Raw genomic sequence first — 23,179 nt, 5'->3', positions numbered from 1 at the left:
CATATCTCTAAATGTGACCTGATATTTTTCTTTGGAGGCCCTTAAATTCTCTTCTTCTGTATGTTAGGCACTTTAATTATGAAGCATCCTGGAGAGGCTCTTTTTGATCATGTCTGGTTGGGATTCTGAACAACTCTTATATCTGAATGTACATCTCATTCCCAAGATTTGAAATTTTTTCTGCTTTTATTTCACTGAAAAGATTACCCATGCCATTTTCCTGTATCTTTGATGCCTATTCAATTCTGATAATTGTTAAATATGGTTACTTAATGTGGTTCCAGAATTCTTGTATATCTGATCATGGTTATCTATTTTCTCTTCTTTAATACCATCTCAATATTGAAAGCTAATCAATTTATCTTCCAGCTTGGAGATTCTGACTTCTAATTGGTGAACTTTCTTATAGATATTTTCAACAGAATTTTATTTGATTAGTTGTTCCACTGTTCTTTTGAAAGAAAGATTTCTGTTTGGTTCTTTTTTAATATCTTTGCTTATTATTGAATTTCTTGTTCATGTCCTGTTCTGACTTCCTTAATTTGTCTGCTTATTTTTCTACATTCTCTCAGTACTCATTAATCTTTTAATCTACTTTGATGTCCTTGGAGTCAGTTGCTGGTGAATTATGAACCATAGGAGGTGTCATGTTACCTTATTTTCTAATACTTCTTGTATTCCTATGTGGAACTCTATTGAGATTGAGTTCCACTTCCATGTGAGGACATTTTTATGACACAGCCTTCTCTTACAGAAATGTTCTGGGATATCAAATTGTTTTGAATTGTTGAATATACTTCCATATGGGTTTGTAGTATAGTTTCCCTTGGGTTTGTGCGTGTGTGTGTGTGTGTGTGTGTGTGTGTGTGTATTTGTGTGGTGATTAGTGTACTTTTATATAGTGGATATTGGTGTCCAGATTCATTATGTTATTTCTCTTTTCTGTTGCTATAGGAGTAGATGTTCATGAGTGGAACCGAGGCCTCTTTCTAGCCATTACTACATGAGAATTGGTCATCGCTTTGGGGGTTTTGTTCCCCCTATGCTTTGCATTGAAGCATTGTTGATGTTTCAGCAGGGTTAGGTTATGTGTGGAACAAGGTTCACTACCTCTTAGCTAGTTTGGGTGTGAAACTCAGCTGCAGAATGTCTACCCAATGAACTTGTAGTATCACACTCAATTCCCAACACCTCACAGAAAGGGTGGAGATAAAGCAACAATGGCAGTGAACAATACAGCATTAAAGTAAATACCAGGTGCTTCATATGGCATCTGTAACAATAATGACCAGAAAAACTGAAAGAGTGGGGTCAGAAATTAACAAAGCAACAACAAACAGCTGTGAACTAGATATAGCATTGAAGTAAACACCAGGTATCAACCACAACATCTACAATACTGACAACCATAAAAACAAGAATAGTGAGGGAAGAAAAGTATCAACTAGTTTTTTAAAATAGTGAAAGTATAGAACATTAAGAGAAAAAGAAAATTGAGTAGGATGAGTAAGGCTCACTGACTCTTAGTTGGTTTGGAGGTGCAGTTCAGGTGCAGCATATCTACCCCATAAACTCACCGTGTCATACCAGATGCTCAACAACTCACAGAAAGGGTATGTGCACACACATACACACACACAATCAATCAGCAAACACTACAAGAAAAAAAACATTTTTTTAAATATTTTCATTATATATGGACACAATTCCTTTATTTGTTTTATTTACTTTTTATGTGGTGCTGAAAATCGAACCCAGTGCCTCACACATATGCAGCAAGCACTCTACCACTGAGCCACAATCCCAACCCCAAGAAAAATTTCTTAGTAAAAGAATTATCTCCACTGAAGTGGCCAAAATATTCATTGCCTATGCCAGACTGTTCTTTCTTTTTCTTCTTGGAGTATGCATTCCTTCCAGCAAAGGATGGGGCTTATTAAATCCTTCCTCCTTAGCTGCCTCTCCAAGCTGCTGGCTGAAGTGGCCTGGAGGTAAGGCTGGCTGAAATGACTTTCAGTTTCCCTGTTCACCAGTATAAAGTGGAATGGAATGGGATGTGCTATCTGTTGCCATTTTATCCAGACACATTAGATGAGGCAGAGATTTAAATGGGAGATTCCAGTGGCTGGAGTCCAGCTCTGATCAGAACCTTCAGGCTTTGTCTGATGGTATTACTTTGGAGAAATTAGAACAACACAGTCCTAGGGTAGGCAGATGCCTGTCTCTGCTGGGTGTCTGGGTCGCCCACAGCCCCAGCCCCACCCCCTGGATAAATCTACTCATACAGCAAGGGGCTCAGCAGGCCTCATTTACTCCATCACCCATGAATATGGCCTTCTGAGTCTTAGTCCCCAAATATCACCATGTCCACATATTTGATTTCCCAGGCCTTTTCTGCCAGTCTTGCCAGCCATAGACTCACATGGAAAGTGAGTTGCCCTCCCTTCTCTTTATCTAACCCAAGTCAGTCCCCAGTCTCCTTGGATATAGTCTTCTCTGTGCCTGTTTCAATTGTGCTCTGCCAGGTGTACCCTAGGCCACCCAAGCACTGGCTGGGACAGTGTGGCAGTCCTTCTATGATCCCCAGTTTCCCACAACAGCAAGCTCAGGCATGACCTCCTCACAATGGTTCCCCTCTCAAGTTCACAGGTTGAGAAACACAGAGCACTTTCCAAGCACCAACTTGCTGTGCAGCCTCCGATTCAGCTAAGTTCAGACAGTGTTCCCATGCCAAATTTCCCTGGTATGTTTCTCTCTCTTTCCCTTTGTGTCACCCATCCACTCTGTGGTGACCCAGCAATGCTAGCACAACCAGCTTGGCTCTGATGGACACTTTCTTGTCTCTGTTTAAAACACAAGAATTTCTGGGTCTCTATGAATTTGACTGTCAATGGTGCCTGTCAGTGAATTTCCTCAATGGTCCACCTCACTGAGAAGCAGTATTCCCAGAGCTTCTAGCCCCAGCCATGGAGCAAGCAGAAAGTACAGGCTTCCTCCACATCACACTTCTTGGCCTCATGTAATAGTGAGATAAATATATGCACAAGAGAAAGTCATTCTAAAATGATAGCTCATAACCTAATCATTTCTTGCATTGTCTCATTCGTGAGCTTTGGGGGAACATGTCGTATCTAAACCACAACAGAAAGTTAAGTGTATTGGAGAAAATATGAAAGATTAATGGACAGCTGAAGTAGATGATTAGGAGGAAATAGGAGTGAATATAATGAAAGAATAAACTTTGGACTAATGTAATTAGCAGTAGAATAATGGATGGATAGCAGTGAAAGGTTGGGGTGAATGAACAGATCAAAGGACTGATGTGAACGTCTTTGGAATTATAGGACGGGAATAGTCAGAGAGGGATGCATGGGTAATCCTATTAAGGGGTGAGCTTATGTGGCAAGCAGGGTTCTGTTGAGCATGTGTAGTTGGGGTGAGGGGAAGGGCAGGTAAGGGCAGGTAAGGTGGCGGAAAGGGTTTGAGTGGATAAACAAAGCCTAAGTTGATACATTAAGAGCTGGAGTAAAAGTAACACAGTCAGTATGTTGGAATCAAAAGGCCTGATATAGAAGAAGCGTTCCTACAACTTGTTTTCTGACATTACCTAACCATTGTCACTCTTGATCTAATTAGTTGTAAGTTGTGAAATATTAATAATTATCTGAAAAAGGTTAAGAGATTTTAATCAATGTAGAGTCCTGTGAACATCTCTTGGACATGAAAAGTGATATACATAAATATAAATATATAATATTGTGTATATTTCTATATTGTTGTGAGCCCAGGACTTACCTCTACCTGTTATTATTCCTAACCACCTGAGCTTCTCAGTCTCTAAAACCCTTCACTTGTTTGTATGTGTCCCTCCAATCAGACCCGTCTTCTGTGTTCTCCTTCATTCCCATCACCTTGGAAGTTTTAATTTATTCAAGGAGTCTCCTCCCTGTCCCTGAAGTCATCTGTTTTGGGCAGCCTTCACTACTTCAGGCCTACAAAAAACAGCTACTGGTGAAAACTCAGTGTACACAGTGAGCACAGAGTTGTATTCTCCCAGCACTGGGAGTGAAGGAAGGAGACACAGCGGAGGAGCTGATTGGAAGGATATGCATAGACAAGGGAAGATTTTAGAGGCTGTAGAGTCTGGGGGAGGCATGAATATAGGAATGACATGTAAAATGTAAACCCTGAGCTTGGAAGGGCTATTGGGGAAGAGTTATAGACCTCTAGACTCCTGTGATCCTGGAAGAATCGTCCTGCCCCAACAAGCCTTACTGCTGTTCTGAGTTATACAATGACAGGCTTGTTGTGTGCTCATGCACACAAAGTGTTAAGTTTTGCTGTGCTCAGCAAAACAAAGGGGTTCTGTGAGAAACTATGAACTCTTTGAACTGTGTCCTTGTTGCTGTCTTAAGAAGATAGGAAAGAATATTTTGCCAAGTTTAAAAAATTAACTAACTACAAGTCAGATAATAAGAAATATGGAGCCCTGTGACCATAAACAAAGTTATTCTGAGAATGTTTACCCATGCTTCAAAATATTAAGTTGCCGAGAGGATGTGTTTCTTTTTTGATGTATAATAGAAGCAGGGAAGAAATAAAGGTGCTGCTCATTTTCTACTGGATGTGTGTGTGTGCTTGTGTCTTTCTTTATGCATCCCTGATGTACTATGAATTACAGATTGTCAGCGGGTTCTGACAGCTTGTATTAGAATTCCAAGGCACATTCTTCTCTAACTTGATAAATTCCTAGAATGCTGAGAGTATATTATATTGACTCTCAACAGTTCTAAGGCTACCAGAGTCCAATATTCCTTGCATATATGACTTTTAGGATGCCTGATCCTTCTTGAATAACTCCTGGGAAATGAGATGTGTAATACTTTGATACTTGAGATTAAACTACCTGGTATAAATGACAATGAACAGATTGCTTTATCTATGTGTGTAAGTGTGTGTGTGTGTGTGTGTGTGTGTGTGTGTGTGCACTCCCGCATGTGCACACATGCACACCCACATGCATGTTCAGGGTTAATTTTCCCTGAATTAATTACCCATGTAATGAAAGGTTGAATTCAGCCCATGACACTCACTGTTACCATTCTCCTTTATTCCTATTTCCAGCCCCTGCCCATTGTTTCATCTCAAGTATAAAGTTAGGTTAATGATTTCAGAGTTTTCTTCTTTTTTAAAATATGCATTTGATCTATTCATTTCCTCCTATGTATTGCTGTGACAGTACCCTTCAAATTTTAAGTTGTGATTTCATTTCCATTTAATTCAAATTGTAGGTAAATTTGTCTTATGATTTCTTCATTGACCACATCTAATTGCCTTTGTGGTGTTTAATCTCTGAATATTTGTGGAACTACTGCCCACCTTTACTGATTTCTTGTTTAATTCTTGGTAACCTAAGAGCATACTTTGTATGACTTATTTTCCTTGAAATTTCTTGAGGGGCATTTGAAAATCCAGACAGCAGTCTATCTCCAGGAATGTTTCAAGGAAGCTAGGGAAGAATTCTTTTCTGCTGTGAGTTGGCAAAGCATCCTTTAAATGTCAATAGACCTGTTTGACTAATGGTGCTATTGGGTTCAACTGTATCTTCCTGATTTTCTGCTAAATTTGTCTGTTGACTCTGTCAGAAAATTGAAAGAGGAGGCCAGGGTTGTAGCTCAGTGGTAGAGCCTTTCCTTGCACCTGTGAGGCACTGGATTTGTTCCTCAGCACCACATAAAAATAAATAAATAAAGATATTATGTCCATATACAACTAGAAATATTTTTTAAATATTGAAAGAGGAACACTGAAGTCTCCAAGTACAACAAGAAGATTTTCTACTACTCCTTGCAGGCTTATCAGTTTTGGCCTCTTGTTTTTTGATGCGTGGTTGGTGGGTACCTACACATTAAGGATTGTGATGTTTTCTTGGAGCATTAACAACATTATTGTTATGTACAGCCCTTGTTTATCTGATAATTTAGTTTGTTCTGAAGGCTGCTATCTTTAAAATAAATACATAGCTACTAAAGCCTTATTTTTATTTCGTGGTAGCATGGTGATCTTCAATCTTTATTTTTACTCATTCTGTGTTTTTATATTTATTTTTATTAGTAAATATTAATTACACAGAATTATGGTTTTCATTGTGGCATATTTGAATATACATCTAACATATTTTGATCCCTCACTACCCATCCATCACCCCCAGGACTCCCCCTGACCTCCCTTCCTCTTGTCTAACAGCCTCCTTTCTCCATTCATGTCAATTTTTTCTAGATTGGACATATGAGAAAAAGTGTATGATACTTGTCTTTCTGGATCTGACATATTCTACTTAAAATGATGGCCTCTGGTTCCATCCATTTTCCTGCAGATGACATGATTCATTCTTTTTTAGAGCTAATAATCCATTGTGTATATATACCACATTTTCTTTATCCATTCATTTGTTCAAAGGCACATAGGCTGCTTCCATAACTAGGCTATTGAGAATTATACCACAGACATACAGACATACAGATATCTTTATAGACCTTAACTCCTTCAGATATATACTGAGAAATGGCATAGCTGGATTGTGAAGAAAGCAAAAGGAGACGGAAGCAAGGTGCAGAAGCAGAATGGGAGAAGGGCCCCTTGTCCAAGCTGCCAGCTTTATTTATATCAGTAGGTTACTTTAGGTCACTGGCATCAGTAGTACATTATTGTTCACTGTGTCATTAGGCAGGTTACAGAGTTAGCAACATTATGCAGCTTATTTCTCAGTTACATACTATAGTTGCAATGTGCAATGCTAGGAGCTTTGTCTAGCTCTCAAGAAAGTCCGTTGTTTAAGGTTACTGTTATGTGGACAGGTTCAAGTGCAGCAGACCTTGGTGAAACATTGTAGTTGTCAAACAAGAGAGTTTCTTTATTCCCAGGAGCTGTGTTCCTGAGATCAAGGTCCAGCTGATAAGACTCTAGCACAGAACATCCTCATTGAGGGCACTGTATAGAAGCTAGGCATTCTGTACCTTTGCACAGAGACTTTCCCAGACACTCAGCATGCCACACCCATGAAACAGAAAACCCTTACACTGGATCATGTGGTAGTTCTGTTACTATTTTGTTGGAAGAAACTTCCCACTGATTTCCATAGTGGCTATACTAATTTTTATTTCCACTAACAATGTATAAGATTTCTATTTTCTTTGCATCCTCATCAGCATTTAATACTATCTGCGTTCTTGATGATAGTCACTCTAACTGGGGTAAGATAGAATCTCAGTGTAGTTTTGATTTATATTTTCTTGATGGTTAAAAACTTTGAACTTTTTTATAATGATTGAATATTTGTACTACCTGTTTTGAGAATTTTCTCCTCAGTTCACTTGCCCAAATATTGATTGGGGTGATTGGGGTTTGGGTTTGAGGATAGGAGCTTTTGGGGGGATTGAGTTCTGTATATATTCTGAATATTAATCCTCTTTCAGAAGAGAAGCTGAAAACAATTACCATTTTGTAGGCTCTCTCTTCACTCTGTTGTTTCCTTTGCTGTGCAAAAGCTTTTTAATTTGATTTATTCCCATTTGTCAATTTTTTCTCTGTATTTTTTCATTTGCTAGTTTTTGCTATTATTTTCTAAGTTATAGAAGTCATTGCTTATATTACTCAGAAAGTCATTGCTTATATTTTTGAAGGGTTTCCCACATTTCTTCTAGTAATTTCAATGTTGCAAGTCTTAAACTTGAGTCTTTGATCCATTTTGTATTGATTTTTGTTTAGGGTGAGGCTGGGAATCTAGCTTTAATCTTCTACACATGAATATCCAATTTCCTCCACACCACTGTTAAAGAGGCCGTATTTTCTCCAACATAAGTTTTTGGTGCTTTTGTCAAGGATCAATGGCTGTTGCTGCATGGTTTTTCTGTGGTCTATATGTTTGGTTTATGCAAGTAGCATGCTGCTTTGTTACAATGGCACTGTATTATATTTTGAAGTTACCTATTGCAATACTTCCAACATTGCCACTTCTGCTCCAAATTGCTTTGGGTTACATTCCAGGTTACATTCCAGTTGGGCATGACTGGAGGAGGTAGGTCACTTGGTGCTTTCTCTGGAAAGATTAATCTTCTCTGTGACCTCTTCCCCCCACCAAGTCACCTTCTGGTCTCTGCTGAGTAACTTTCCTCCTCTGTGCCCTTCAGCCATGATGCTCCATCCACCACAGGCCCAGAGCAATGGAACCACCCAAACATGGACCAAACCTTTGAAACCATGCGACAAAATAAGCCTTTCCTTCTCTAAAAATATTCCTGATGCCAGGTACTATATAAAGTAAAGATGTTTGTTTAGCTTATAATTTTAGAGGCTGACAGTCCAAGACCTCTCACTCAAGAACTGGCTCATTCAGTGGGACCTTCTCGGGGGGGGGGGGATGTCACCTTGACCTACTTACCTCCTCCAATTCCCCAGCTCTTAATATTGGGGACCACGCTCTTTCCAGCTCCATAGATTCTCATGTTCTTCATTAGATCAGGAAAAAACACACACACAATAAGAACAAGGCTCTTTATTCTTGTGGTGGAGCACAACGGACCAACACGTGAGAAACAGAAATTCCAGGCTGAACCAAACAAAACAGGAATGTACACTGCTTTGATTGTTCTTTTAGGGTAGGCAAAACATGGTCTCTCGATGTCATCACAATAGATCTGGATTTCCAGCTGCATCTGGGTTCTTCTTCATCATGCCTTTTGTGAAACATATGTCTCATTACCACCTTAAGCCTCAAGTGTGTTCTGGCTGTGTTATAAAGAAAAGGTAAATGGAGATGATTTTTGTGAATACACGATGCACGCCTTGCCTCTCACCAAATTGAATCCCTTATCATCTGGGAGAGTACCTAACATTATTTTCACAAGAGGGAAAACTATTTCTCTGTCTCAGTTTGTTTGATTTTTTCTTTCCTGGCTCTGGTAGTGGTATTTTTGCATTTCAAATGGACTGTCTTGAGTTTTTCAAGATGGCAGAAGAAACAGAAAAGAAAGGGAACAAAATATCCCAACAAGCCAAGATACTTCAGTAGCAGAATCCACTGACATCACAGAGGAAGAAATGTCAGAATAGGAGTTTAGAATGTTTATAGTTAAACTGATCTGCAAGGTAAAGGACAATGTAAGAAATGAAAACTGGGAGAAAATACAGGAGGAGAAAGATCATTTCAAAAAAGAGATTCTGGAAAAAAATATCAAGCAAAAATCATCAAAATGAAGGAATCAATAAACCAAATTTAAAATTCAATGGGAAGCATTACCAAGACACTAGACTACTTGGAAGACAGAGTTTCAGGTAATGAAAACAAAATATATAATCTTGAAAACAAAGTTGACCATGGAGAAAAGATGTTAAGAGACCATGAACAAAACTTCCAAGAAATATGGGATAACATGAAAAGATCAAACTTAAGGTTTGACAGGATAGATGAAGACTTGGAGATAAAAACCAAAGAAATGCACACTATTTTTGATGAAACAATATCTGAAAATTTCCAAAAACTTAAGAATGAAATGGAAAATCAAATACAGGAGACATACAGGACCCCAAATATACAAAATTACAACAGGCTGACACAAAGGCACATTATTATGAAAATGCCTAACATACAGAATAAGGATAGAATTTTAAAGGCTGCCAGACAAAAATGATGAGTCACATCTAGAGAGAAACCAATCTGGATCTCAGTTAATCGCTCAACTCAGACTCTAAAAGCTAGGAGGTCTTGGAATAATATATACCAAGCTCTGAAAAAAATGGATACCCACCAGGAATACTATACCCAGCAAGATTAAGCTTCAGAATGATTAAATTCAGATGATTAAATAAAATCTTCCTTGATAAATAAAAGTTAAAAGAATTCACCACTAGAAAGTCTGCACTACAAAACATATTCAATAAAATATTTCATGAAGAAGAAATAAAAAATAAAATTGAAAACCAGCAAAGGAAGGAGTTACACTTAAAAAATAGACAATCAAAGAAGAAATTAAATTAAAAAACAAAAATCAATCAAAATAGCAGTGAATAAAAACAATTCCTCAATAATAACTTTGAATGTACATGATCTAAACTCATCAATCAAAAGACATAAACTGGTGAATTGGATTAAAAAACAAAACCCAACAATATGAAGTCTCCAAGAGAATCTCCTCATAGGCAAAGATATCCACTAACTGAAAGTAAAAATATGGAGACAAAAATATCATTCACAAGGATCTTGCAAACAAGCAGGGATTTCTATTCTCATATCAGACAAAGTGAATTTCAAGTCAAAGATAATCAGAAGGGACAGAGTTGAACATTTCATACTGCTGAAGGGAACTATACATCAACAAGAAAAAACAATCTTAAATAGGTATGCCCCCCAAAATGCAGCATCTACATACATCAAACAAACCCTTCTCAACTTTAAGAATCAAATTGACCACAACACAATAATACCGAGTGACTTAAACAAAACCCTCTCATCACTAGATAGATCTTCCAAACAAAAACTAAAGAAGCTATAGAACTAAAAAAAATGCAATGAATAATATAGACATGACAGACATATATAGAATATTTCATTCATCAGTTACTAAATACACACTCCTCTCAGCAGAACATGGATCCTTCTTTAAAATATACCATATCTTAGGCCAAAAAGCCACTCTTAGCAAATACCAAAAAAAAGGTGATACCTTGCATTCTATCAGGTCATAATGAAATGATATTAGAAATCAATGATTTATTGTAACACAGGGAGACTAAATATTATGCTATTGAATGATCAATGGATAGCAGAAAAATTCAGGGATGAAATTTAAAAATACTTGGAGGTGAAAGAGAATAGCAACATAACATATCAAAATCTCTGGGACACCCTGAAGGTAGTTCTAAGAGGAAAGTTTATTGCATTGAGCTCATTCACTAAAAGAATGGAAAAATTACCCAATAAATAATCTAACATTACATCTCAAAGCCCTAGAAAAAGAACAAATCAATACCAAACGCAGTAGAAGGCAAGAAATAATTAAAATGAGAGATGAAATTGAAACAAAAACAATTAAAAAATCAACACAACAAAAAGTTGGTTCTTTGAAAAAAATAAAACTGATAAACCCTTAGGCTAATGAAGAGAAAGAAGAAACTCATATTACTAAAATTTGTGATAAAAAAGTAAATATCAAAATGGACACTACTGAAATACAGACAACAATCAAACTATATTGGCAATTTATACCCAAATAAATTAAAAAATCTTGAAGACATTGAAAAATTTCTTGAGCCATATGACCTATCCAAATTGAATCACAAGGAGATAGAAAATTTAAACAGATCAGTTTTAAGCAATAAAATTGAAGATGGTATCAAAAGCTTACCAATGAAGAAAAGCCCAGGACCAGATAGATTTTCAGCAGAGTTCTACCAGACCTTTGAAACAGAACTTACAATAATCCTCAAATTAGTTTGTAAGGGACCAGCAAAACGTCGGAGGAAGAGACCACCAAGAGACTGCCTCATGCAACAGCAAAGGGTTTATTTGGGGACCAGCATGCTGGGGCTCAGAGCTCACTTGAATAGAGCAAAGAAAGATAGGGCCCTGAGAACCGCTTGAGCAGAGCTTATATACTTTTCTTGGAGAGGGCAGGGAGGGAAGTTCATTGACGGGTCAGGGCGAGTGGGCAGTTTGCCTGCAACCGAGTGAGGGAGTGCATTCTGCAATTTGGCAGTTGGGGACAGCACATTCTGGGAACAAGATTAGCAAACAGTTCTCAGGATTTCAACAGTGTTTTGTTAAGCATACAGAAAAACGGAGTGACAAGTACCTATTTTATTAACCTTTCAAGTTCATGAAATAGAAAATGAGGGAACCCTTCCAAATTCTTTATATGAAACTAGTATCACCTTGATACCAAAACCAGAAAAATACATCAATGAAAGAAAACTTCCAACCAATCCCTGAGAAACATAGATGCAAAAAAATCTTAATAAAATACCAGCAAATCACATACAAAAACATAGTGCACCATGATCAAGTGGGTTCATCCTAGGAATGCAAGGTGGGTTCAACATATGGAAATCAATAAACATAATTCATCAGATCAATAGACTTAAAGACAAGAATCACACAATTATCTCAATAGATGAAGAAGAAGCATTTCACAAAATACAGTATCCATTCATGTTCAAAACACTAGAAAATCTAGGGATAGTAAGAACATACCTATCATTTTAAAAGATATATTTGTTAAACCCAAGGCCAACATCATTCTAAATGAAGAAAAACTGAAAGCTTTCTAAAAACTGGAACAAGACAGAATGCCCTTTTCACCATTTCTATTCAAAGTAGTCCTTGGACTCTAGCCAGAGCAATTAGGCGGAAGATAGAAATTAAAAGGATATGAATAGAGAAAGAAGAGCTCAAACTACCCCTTGTCAGGGGCTGCCATGTATGCAGATGCCTTCAAGTTCTGATGCCCCAGGGCTCTGACCAACTACTACATTTTGTAGTGACTTGGCGTTATCCTAACTCAGATAGTAAGGTGTGGCTCCAGGTGTAGGTGTCACCACTGGTGATGAGCTACACTCACCTGTGCCTTTGTAATCCTAACCCATTGCCCTTTTGGGGATAGAATGTTCCATGGAACCTCCCCCTTGTGTGTTCCCTATGTAAGAATAAACAATTCCGGTGGCTCTCTCCCTCTTCAAGGTCACTTAAAATCGCAGAGCTGCCTCCAGATTACTGAAAAGCTACTTCTGTGTGGTTGTGTGCTTTCTTTGTCGTTTTCTTGCATTATTGGAATAGTCAGATTTTGGGAACCCAGCATTAGTTCACCAGGTAGGATAGATGGTGATAATTCCTACTTGCCTACATGATTTTAAGCAATAAAATTGATGATGCCATCAAAAGCTTACCAAGGATCTTGCAAACAAGCAGGGATTTCTATTCTCATATCAGACAAAGTGAATTTCAAGTCAAAGTTAATCAGGAGGGACAAAGTTGAACATTTCATACTGCTGAAGGGAACTATACATCAACAAAACAAAACAATCTTAAATAGGTATGCTCCCCAAAATGCAGAATCTACATACATCAAACAAACCCTAATCTCTCATCACTAGAAGACCCAAAAAAACTCCACCAGAAAACTTCTAAAACTCATATAAACAAATTCAGTAAATTAACAGAATACAAAATTAATATCTGAAAGGTTAATAAAATAGGTACTTGTCACTCCGTTTTTCTGTATGCTTAACAAAATACTTGAAATCCTGAGAACTGTTTGCTAATCTTGTTCCCAGAATGTGCTGTCCCCAACTGCCAAACTGCAGGATGCACTCCCTCACTCGGTTGCAGGCAAACTGCCCACTCGCCCTGACCCGTCAATGAACTTCCCTCCCTGCCCTCTCCAAGAAAAGTATATAAGCTCTGCTCAAGCTGTTCTCAGGGCTCTAACTCTCTTTGCTAAGGTGAGCTCTGAGCCGCAGCATGCTGGCCTCCAAATAAAACCCTCCTGCTGTTGCATAAGACAGTCTCTTGTGGTCTCTTCCTCCGACGTTTTGCCGGACCCTAACATATCCATAAATCAATTGTGTTCCTATACCCCAAGGATGAATCAACTGAAAGAGAAATTAGGAAAACTACCCCATTCACACTATGCCCCCAAAATATAAATAAATTACTGGGGAATCAATCTAACAAATGAGGTGAAAGACTTCTATGATGAAAGCTACAAAACACTAAATAAAGAAATTGAAGAAAACCTTGGAAGATATAAAGATCACCTATGTTCTTGGATAGGCAGAAATAAAAATGTCAAAATGACCATTATACCAAAAGCACTGTGAAGATTTAATGCTATTCCAATTAACATTCCAATGACATTCTTCATAGAAATAGGAAAGGTGGTCATGAAATTCACCTGGAAAAGTGAGAGGTCCAATTTAGCCAAAGCAATCTTTAACAAGAAAAGCAAAACAGGAGGCATCACAATACCATACCTTAACTACACTACAGAGCTATAGTAACAAAACCAGCATGGATGGGCCCCAAAGTAGACATGAAGACCAATGGTACAGAATAGAAGACACAGAATCAAACCCACCTAAATACAGTTATCTCATACTAGACAAGGCGTTATCAACATTCATTGGAGAAAAGATAGTCCCTTCAACAAGTAGTGCTGAGAAAACTGGAAATCCATATGTAGCAGAATGAAAGTGAACCCTGAAGTCTCACCCTGCATAAAACTCAACTCTAATTGTATCAAGGACCTACGTATTAGATCACAGCCCCTGCGCCTAGCAGAAGAAAATGTACAACCATCAGTCTCCATCATGTTGCCTTAGGAACCAGCTTCCTACACAAGACCCCTAAAGCACAAAAAGTAAAATCACAGTCAATAAATGGGATGTTATCAAACTGAAAAGCTGCTTCACAGTGAAGGAAACAATCAAGAACATGAACAGAGAGCCTCCGGAATGGGAGAAAATCTTTGCCTCCTGCACCTCAGATAGCACACTGATCTCCAGAATATACAAGAACTAAAAAGCTTAACACCATAATCATCATCATCATCTAATTAATAAATTAGCAAAGGAACTGAACAGGCATGTCACAGAAAAAGAAATATGAATCGTCAACAAGTATATGGCAAAATGTTCAACATCTCTAGCATTTAGAGAAATGCAAATTAAAATCACTCCAGTCAGAATGGCAATTATCAAGAATACAGGTAATAATAAATATTGGCAAGGATGTGGGGGAAAAGGCACACTCACATTGCTGGTGGGACTGCAAATTGGTGCAGCCACTCTGGAAAGCAGAAAACTTGGAAGGGAACCACCATTTGACCCACTCCTAGGTTTATTCCCAAAGGACTTAAATTCAGCATACTATAGTGATACATCCACATAGATGTTCATAACTAAGCTATGAAACAATAGCTAAGCTATGGGCCCAACCTAGGTGTCCTTCAACAGATGAATGCGTAAAGAAAATGTGGCATACATACACAATATTATTCAGCCATAAAGAAGAATAAAATTATGGCATATACTGCTAAATGGACAGAACTAAAGGCTATCATGCTAAGTGAAGTAAGCCAATCCCAAAAACCAAAGGCCAAATGTCCTCTCTGATGTGCAGATCCTGACTCACAATAAGGTGGTGGGAGGGAAGCATAGAAGCCCATTGGATTAGACAAAGGGGAGTGAAGCAAGGAGGGAGGTGGGAGTAGGAAAGGCAGTAGAGTGAGTCAGACATGACTTTCCTATGTTTATATATAAGCACACAGTGAAAGTAACCCCCCCGTCATGTACAACCAAAGAATAGGACCCTAATTAGAATAAGTCATGCTTAACGTATGTATAATATGTCAAATACATTCTTCAGTCATGTATATCTTAAAAGAACAAAGAAAAAAGAAAAAAGTCTTTGAGCTCACCAACTGTTTTTTTAGTTGTTTTTGTTGTTGTTGTTGTTCATTCAAGGACTAAAGGTTGCATAAAACCCCATCTGGTCTAGATATATGTGTCCTTTCCAGTACATAACATTTCAGATATCAAAGTATATAGCAAACATACAAATAAGGGGAAGGGAACCCACCTCCTATGGACAGTATAGTCTGTGTTAAATCATAAAATAAGCTCCGTAAAGGACAACAGTGATTCCCAGCGCGCTCACCAGTGGGGTATCAACACTCACATGAACAACCAACTGCAGCCTAACAATTAATTTAATAACGTGGTCCAAGAATACCCAGATCAAATGAAATATACTTAATCAAAATAATTTCCTTTACTCCAACTTTTTTCTTCCTAAATTTAAGCTTTCATTTATACTTGCCTTTCCCAACTCAGTAACTCCTACCCCTTAAAGTCTCAAAATGGATATTGGTGCTATAAATACAAACACTACTTAAGAAGCATTAAATTAAGCTTCTTTTTTCTTCATGTTTTTTCTTCTGTCTAGCAATCTGTTAGTTTTCTGAACCAAGACCAAGTATTTAAGTTCCTATGCTGCCTACCCACATTATTCCAAACACATACACACACAAAAATATATATATATATTTTTTGAGACAGGGCTTTGATGTGTTATTGAGCCTGGCTTTGAATTTGGAATCTTCCTGCCTCAGCCTCCTGACCCACTGGGATTACATATGTGCATCACCATGTCCAGCAAAAATAATAATAATAATATCATTTCTACTCTGTACTGTGAGCTCACTAATTCTTTCTTCTGTTTGCTCTGTCCCCTATCTACTATCATGTTCTTAATTTATCCTACTATATTAGTCAGCTCAAGGATTTCTGTTTGGCGTTTTTAATTGCTTTTCTCTCTGTTAAATTACTCAGACTATTGGATTGGTCTGTGTGTTTCTTGAGTTTCCTTAAAGGAGCTACTTTAACTTCTCCATCCCAGAGTGTACCCATACTGAATACAACTTGGTTTGGCACCTTATTGTGACTGTTCCTGACATTCAATAGGTAAGTCGGGGTATCGTGAAAGCTCCTGGTCCGCATGTCTGATGCCTGCTGTTCTGAGGCCTCATCTGGGCACTGCAGGGTTAGATATTCCTTCCAGTATTCATAATCTTTCTGTAAACCTGTCGTCACCTCCACCATTTCAACACTAGATGGCGCCCTAGGGCAGAGTTTGCCGTGAGTTCTGTTCTGTGTTGCTATTTTGGCACCTCATGAACTGCAAAGTGCCTAAAAACGTGTTAGTCCACCCCAGAAGCCTTTCTCTGCAGCCAGAGCAAACCCAGATGCCAATCTACAGTCACCAGCCTCTGGGCACTGCACAATTGTCGCCAGCCGTGGAGAGACTCACTGTGGAAGGACCCTCCTAGGCTCCTATGCCACACCTGTGGCCAACCACAAGGCAAAGCTGTGTTACAGCCCAGACCCCCAGGCCCCTCAGCCCAGAGCAGCAATGGGGAGGACCAAGGCCCACACCACTAGGGGTGGCCTGCCGCTTGAAACCCAAGACTGCTGCAACAACCGGTGATGATGTCAACTGAATAGTCGTTCAACAGGTGGGATCCATGGGTTCTTGGTTGTATGGTTGCTCTAGAAGTTCCATCCACTGGCACTACCCTGGGAACAGGTGCTGTTGGGATCTACCCAGTGTTAGGTTTCAGCAGGCCAACACTGGGATCTTAGGCAAAATCCTGGGCTTCCTGACCAGTCCTACCCCATTACCACCCCACTACTATGACTCCCCACTACTACCACCACCAATAAATGGATTCTTGCACCATGCTATGCTGGTGGAAGTTGGGGTAGTGTTAATGGGACAGCCAGCATAGGACTTTGTCTTGGACCTCAGAGCTGGCCCACCATGGTGAGACCCAACCCCAAACAGAAACTAAAAGTCCTTATACCGAGGCTAGAAGTCTTAGAGGCTCTGGAAGCAGCAAAGACTGGTGTAACTGACTCAAGTTCCAGCCTGTATCATGGAAGCCTTGGGCTGGGACTTAGGTGCCCTACCTGTAAATCTGCACAGGTGCTTGTGGCTGAGCCTCAGAGGCCACCTGTGGGGAGCCACTCCTGAGCTATTTGAGTATCTTCACTTGGCCTTGGAGCCAAGGAGATTTTGGTTTGGCATTTCAAGTTTAATGGTGGCTCCTCCCACTTAATGGATTGCACAGTGCATGTGACATCTGTCTTCAGCTAGGAAGACTGATCTCTTATCTCCATAGTTGGGCGTAACCCATTGGGAACTGGACAGCCCACTTCCTATCGTAATTGGTTAAGAACATTCTGTAGAAAGCCTTTGAAGTTCCCCAAATAAATAGAGCAAACATAGGCTCTCTCTCTCTTTCCAGCACGGAAGCTCAAACTTTAAGGTCAAAGAGCTGTCCTGCCCCTGCTCTTTAAAACTTATTTTCTAGTGCGAGCGGTCGGCCGCCGGCGTGCGTCCTCTATGGCGGTGGCCGCCGAGGCAGCCGCAGCCCAGCGCAACCCCGCTGTCAAGCCATCCTCGGACGCCATGTCGCAGAGCGGAGCCCCCGGGATGCAGGAGGAGACCTTCATGGCTCCTGGATGGAGCTGCACTTCAGCAACGGGAATGGGAGCGGTGTTCCAGCCTCAGTATCTATTTATAATGGTGACATGGAAAAAATACTGCTGGACGCCCAGCACGAATCGGGACGCAGCAGTTCCAAGAGCTCTCACTGTGACAGCCCACCGCGCTCACAGACGCCACAAGAAAACACGAGAGCTTCAGAAACAGACGCCCACAGCATCGGTGAGAAGAACAGCTCTCAGTCCGAGGAAGATTATCTTGAGAGAAGGAAAGAGGTCGAAAGCATCTTAAAGAAAAACTCAGACTGGATATGGGATTGGTCAACTCGGCCAGAAAACATCCCCCCCCAAGCGCACGGCCACGCTCAGCATGAGAAACACCAGTGTCATGAAGAAGGGGGGCATCTTCTCCATCTTCTCGGCAGAGTTCCTCAAGATCTGTCTTCCATCTCTGCTGCTGTCCCACCTCCTGGCCATTGAGAGGCGCCTGACAACCTCCACCAGCACCCTTTGAGGGAGATGTGGACCTGGCGTTGTTGGTGTGCTGGGATTCCCTCCTGAGCTGACAGCTGGGCTAAGGTGATCCTTGGGTGGCCACACCTCTTGAGTTTATTTGTTCCATAAATGCTGCGCTCATAACTTAGTAAAATGGAAACAGCAGACACTAAAATCATGTTGGCCTGTAATTATATCTATGGGATCAATTAATAAGCATGTCAGACTGATAGTTACTGTAAGATTTGGTAGTAAATTTCCTTTGGATACTAGGTATAAATAGTATAAATAACTTAATAGCTATTATGTAGTAATTAAAAAATTAACTGTAACCTTAATTGTTAAAATAATTTATATTTCAAAAGACTGAACTACATTAATAGGAAAAAGTTACTACAGTAAAGGATTCGTTCAAAAGAAATACTGTGGCCTTATAATCCCTGTTTTCAACGGCATATTAGATATAGTGGACGTGGGCTGTCTCCATCAGGAGCCATGGAACCCAGGTACAGCTGCAGGCTCCACTGTGCAGCCCGCACCCTGAGGGCCTTCTGCTGGCTGTGGACCCCAGCCCCCGACTGTCTGCCTTCACCTGGACGGTTGAACTTCTGTTGAAGGCACCTACTTGGTCTTACTCTGCAGCTCTGGATTGCTGGGTCTGATCTTACTGTTTGTGTTCAGCTTTTGTGTGCTCTTACACAGCTTTACTGTAAGCAGATGTATCGGCTTAAACTGGAGATAAACAAAAATGAATCTTTGCCAAATTCTTCAGATTGTCATATTTACATATGGTATCATAAAAGCTTGATTGAACTAGTTCACCACATGTCCTGCTTTATCTTTTCTACAGCATGATTTCTAAAAGGCTGCCTCTTTGATATGCTGTATATGCCTTGTATTTTGCCTTTTCCCTACTTCATTGAGGTGTGTTAAAATAAATTAAAATTTTAACTTAAATAAATAAATAAAACTTATTTTCTGTGTCCTATAATTTTTCCCTAGATTTCTCATCCATCTCACTTCACAGAACCCAACTTCCGTTGCTTGCACAGGCTGCGGGTGAGAGCAACCTGGCTTGACATCAGCCTTTGTGGCCAAAGGACCATCTCCACCACCTGTCCCTCAGACTTGAGGAGCACAGCTCTCCCTGACCTGCACTAGCACATGGAGCTTCTAGACCAGCCCTGGGTTTAGGCAGAGATCTGTGTCCCAGTGAGACAGATTGTGTTTCTGCCTAAATCACCATCAGCTACAGTGTGGGTCTGCACTGTGTGCAGCTGAGATCCAGGAGTGATCCCACTTAATGTCAGACTGGTAGTCAAGGAACTGCCTCCATTAACACTACTCATTCCTGGGTCTTTGACCAATTTTGAGTTGACTTTTGTGCAGAGTGAGATAAAGGTCTAATTTCATTCTTCTACGTAGGGGTAACAGTTTTCCAGCAACATTTATTTAAAAGGCTGTCTTTTCTCCTGTGAATGGGCACCTTTGCCCAGGATCAGATGACTGTATCTGTGTGGATTTGTTTCTGTGTCTTCTATTCTGTACCACTGGTCTATGTATCTGTTTTTATATCTATACCTTCCAGTTTTAGTTACTGTAGCTCTGAAGTTTAATTTGAAGTCAGTTTTTGTGATGCCTCCAGCATTGTTTTTTTTCAACTTAGAATTGCTTTGGGTAGTATGGCCATTTTAATGATACCAATTCTGCCTATCCATGAACATGGGAGGTCTTCCCATCTTCTGAGTCTTCAGTTTCTTCCTCCAGTGTTCTACAGTTTTCATTGAAGAGGTCTTTCACCTCCTTGGTTGGATTCATTCTTAGGTGTTTTCTTGTTCATTTGTTTTGAGGCTATTATGGATGGGATTGTTTTCCTGATTTCTTTCTCAGATCATTCATTTTTGGAGTATAGAAAAGCTATTGATTTTTGTACGTTTATCTTTCAACCCTGCTACTTTGCTGCATTTGTTTATTAGCTTTAGTAGTCTTTTGGTAGAGCCTTTGGATCTTATAATTACAGGATCATATCACCTGCAGACAGTGATAATTTGGCCCAGTGTTTTCTAATAGATTGCTCACTCCAGGAAACCTTACTATTATTATGGCCAATTTCAATAGCAGTTCCTTCCACCCCCACCTCAAGTCCTAAAATGACCACCTTGGTCACACAGAAATCCTAATTTTCACCAGTCCCACCCACCTGTGAAAGACAGGTGACAGAAAAGGAGAGTAATGTTGGTATTCTCTTTAATCACAAAAAGAGTGGGGAAAGTGTGGTTCTCTCCCCAGGAAGTTAGAAAGCCACGTGCTGTGGTCTGGATATTGGTTTGGGTGTGCCCCTAAAGCCCATGTGTCTAAAGCTTGGTCTCCAAGATGATGAGACCTTGGGAGTTAGGACCATGTGGGAGGTCCTTAGGTCACTGGGGTCCTGCACTTGAAGGGGGTTGTGTGAAGAAGAAGACTTAGAAACAAAAAAGATAATGATATAAGTAGAGCTAGGGGAGACATAAAATACTAGTGAGGCAAAGAAGAAGGGGTCACAAAGACAATCGGGCAGAGAAGAGAATGTACGTGGTCTCAGATGACCAGAGAAAGTCAGACCCAGACAGACACCTACAGCACAGGAGACAGAGAGAGGGAGAGATGAAGAAAGAACAACTTAGCCGCAAAGACCCAGTGAGGGACGGGCTGGTCAAGAGACAGAGAAACCAACCACACCAGTGAAGATGGCACTAGCCAGGTCAGTCACCCACGGGACAATGCAGGGGACATATGATGCCATGTGCACAGCTGCTGGCTGTCCAGTCACTATATTTTTCTGCTTTATTTTTTATTCTAATTTGTTACATATGACAGCAGAATGCATTACAATTCATATTACACACACAGAGCACAACTTTTCATATCTCTGGTTGTATACAAAGTATATTCACACCATTCGTGTCTTCATACATGTACTTAGGGTAGTGATGACCATCACTTTCCACCATCTTTTCTACCCCCATACCCCCTCCCTTCCCCTCCCACCCTTCTGCCCTATCTAGAGTTTATCTAATCCTCCTATGCTTCCCCTACTAATCCCACTATGAATCAGCCTCCTTATGTCAGAGAGAACATTTGGCATTTGGTTTTGGGGGATTGGCTGACTTCACTTAGCATTATATTCTTCAACACCATCCATTTACCTGCAAATGCTATGATTTTATTCTCTTTTAATGCTGAGTAATATTCCACAGTTTCTTTATCCATTCATCTACTGAAGGGCTTCTAGGTTGGCTCCATAGTTTAGCTATTGTGAATTGTGCTGCTATGAACATTGATGTGGCTGTGTCCCTGTAGTACGCTGTATTTAAGTCCTTGGGTATAGACTGAGGAGTGGGATAGCTGGCTCCATTCTCAGTTTTTCAAGGAATCTCCATACTGCACTCCGTATTGGCTGCACCAATTTCCAGTCCCACCAGCAATGTAAGAGTGTGCCTTTTCCCCATCATCCTCACCAACACTTATTGTTGTTTGTATTCTTAATACCTGCCATTCTGACTGAAGTGAGATGAAATGTTAGTTTTGATTTGCATTTCTTTAACTGCTAGAGATATTGAACTTTTTTCATATATTTGTTGATTGATTGTATGTCATCTTCTGAGAAGTATCTGTTAGTTCCTTAGCCCATTTATTGATTGGGTTATTTGGGTTGGTTTTCTTTTTGTTTTTTGTTTTTTTTCTGCTGTTTAAATTTTTGAATTCTTTATATACCCTAGAGATTAGTGCTCTATTTGATATGCAAGTGGTAAAAATTTGTTCCCAAAATGTAGGCTCTCTGTTCACCTCACTGATTGTTTCTTTTGCTGAGAAGAAGATTTTTAGTTTAAATTCATCCCATTTATTGATTCTTGACTTTAATTCTTGCACTGTAGGAGTCTTATTAAGGAAGTTGAGGCCTAACTGACATGATGGAGATTTGGACCTACTTTTTCTTCTATCAGACGCAGGGTCTCTGGTTTAATAACTAGATCTTTGACACACTTTGAGATGAATTTTGTGCATGATGAGAGAGAGGGTTTAATTTCATTTTATTGCATATGGATTTCCAGTTTTCCCAGCACCATTTGTTGAAGAGGCAATCTTTTCTCCAATGTATGTTTTTGGCAACTTTGTCTAATACAAGATAACTGTAATTATGCGGGTTCATATTTTCATCCTCTATTCTGTGCCACTTGTCTACCAGTCTATTTTTGGTGCCAGTTCTATACTGTTTTTGTTATTGTTGCTCTGTAGTATAAAGTCTGGCTTAGTGATGCCACCTGCACCACTTTTCTTGTTAAGGATTGCTTTAGTTTATTTTTCCAGATGAATTTCATGACTGTTTTTTCTATTTCTATGAGGAATATCATTGGGATTTTGATTGGAATTGTATGAAGTATAGTGCTTTTGGTAGTATGATCATTTTGACAATATTAATTCTGCCTATCCAAGAACAAGGGAGATCTTTCCATCTTCTAAGGTCTTCTTTAATTTCTTTCCTTGGTATTCTGTAGTTTTTGTTATAGAGGCCTTTTACCTCTTTTGTTAGGTTGATTCCTGGGGTGTTTTGTTGTTGTTGTTTGTTTGTTTGTTGTTGTTTGGTGTT

At 39.6% G+C, this 23,179-nt stretch overlaps 1 long non-coding RNA gene and 1 pseudogene across 1 annotated transcript; one reads left to right on the top strand and one right to left on the bottom strand.

Moving 5' to 3' along the window:
• Positions 1-8,538: 8,538 nt before the first annotated feature.
• Positions 8,539-11,811, bottom strand: LOC144370811 (uncharacterized). Its single transcript, XR_013430767.1, has 2 exons — positions 11,403-11,811; positions 8,539-8,787 (listed from the first exon to the last, which is right to left on the bottom strand). It is a non-coding gene; the product is annotated as an uncharacterized LOC144370811 (long non-coding RNA).
• Positions 11,812-17,799: 5,988 nt separating this feature from the next.
• Positions 17,800-19,526, top strand: LOC144370810 (BCL2/adenovirus E1B 19 kDa protein-interacting protein 3 pseudogene; annotated as a pseudogene).
• The last annotated feature ends 3,653 nt before the right edge of the window (positions 19,527-23,179 follow it).

This window comes from Ictidomys tridecemlineatus, chromosome 15, assembly GCF_052094955.1.
Source record: "Ictidomys tridecemlineatus isolate mIctTri1 chromosome 15, mIctTri1.hap1, whole genome shotgun sequence".
NCBI lineage: Eukaryota > Metazoa > Chordata > Mammalia > Rodentia > Sciuridae > Ictidomys > Ictidomys tridecemlineatus.
This window is presented reverse-complemented; position numbering and strand designations above follow the sequence as displayed.